This window comes from Myotis lucifugus, unplaced genomic scaffold, assembly GCF_000147115.1.
Source record: "Myotis lucifugus unplaced genomic scaffold, Myoluc2.0 scaffold_82, whole genome shotgun sequence".
Lineage (NCBI taxonomy): Eukaryota > Metazoa > Chordata > Mammalia > Chiroptera > Vespertilionidae > Myotis > Myotis lucifugus.
In genome coordinates, this window is record NW_005871130.1 from 1,113,876 (window position 1) to 1,114,795 (window position 920).

Consider the following 920-nt stretch of genomic DNA (forward strand, 5'->3'; position numbering starts at 1 on the left):
AAAGCCAAATAGCACCCCCATCTTGGGTCTTGGTCATATTTCCCTGGCTCCTAGCTCCAAAAACCTTCAGTAGGAAAAGGGGAAACAGGAGGTAGGGGGTGGAAGAAGAGACTGTTTGAGGTTCTTGAGCCTACAACTCACTCCAAAAGAAGGTGAGACAGCAGAGTAGAGACAGCTGAGTCCCACCCAGAAAAGGGCCACTTGTCCCCTGCCTCTCCACCAGCTCCCCACATCTCCATGTGGCTTAGGCGGGAGGCTATGCCAGACCCATCTCCTCCAACGTGCTGCATGGTGACTCATCCTCCTCTGGCAGCAGGTCAGCCTGCTCAATAGCCCTTACACACTCTTCTTGACATCACCCCTCATCCAAGATGAAGTAACCCTTCTCAAAGTTAAAGATGATGTCCAGCTCACACACATTACCAAAGGATTGGTCCAGGAGCTCCACATATCTGTGGATCAGTTCCAGGGTGATGAGCTCATTGTCTTGGCCCTCGATGGTGCAGCAGAAGTAGAGGTTGGCATATCTCTTATATACAACTTTGAGGTCTCTCCACTTCAGGAAGCTGTGCATCTTGGGCTTGCGAGCCAGGGCAACCTGCATGAGCTCCAAAACCATTTTTTCTCTCCTTGTCTGATGTGGCCAGGTACCATTTTTGCAGCCTCAGCTTTCCCTGCCAGCTGAACAGCAGATTGAATCACATCATCCTGCAGCCTTTGTCTTAGCGAGTTATGGCAATGGACTTTTTGAGTAGGACAATGCTTTGTGCAGTAATGTCTGGGCATTGCATGGTGCTTGGCATCCCTTACCTAGGGAAGAAATACCAGTAGCATCCCCTCCTCCAAATAACCCATGAATTGCTAATTATCTGCAATGGATCATTAGGAGTGCCACTCGGAATGGAGAGCTTCTGGTTTAG

The 920-nt window shown here is 49.7% G+C and overlaps 1 pseudogene; it reads right to left on the reverse strand.

Annotated features, from left to right (window-relative positions):
* Window positions 1-256: 256 nt before the first annotated feature.
* LOC102436261 lies at window positions 257-707 on the reverse strand (annotated as a pseudogene).
* Window positions 708-920: the final 213 nt, after the last annotated feature.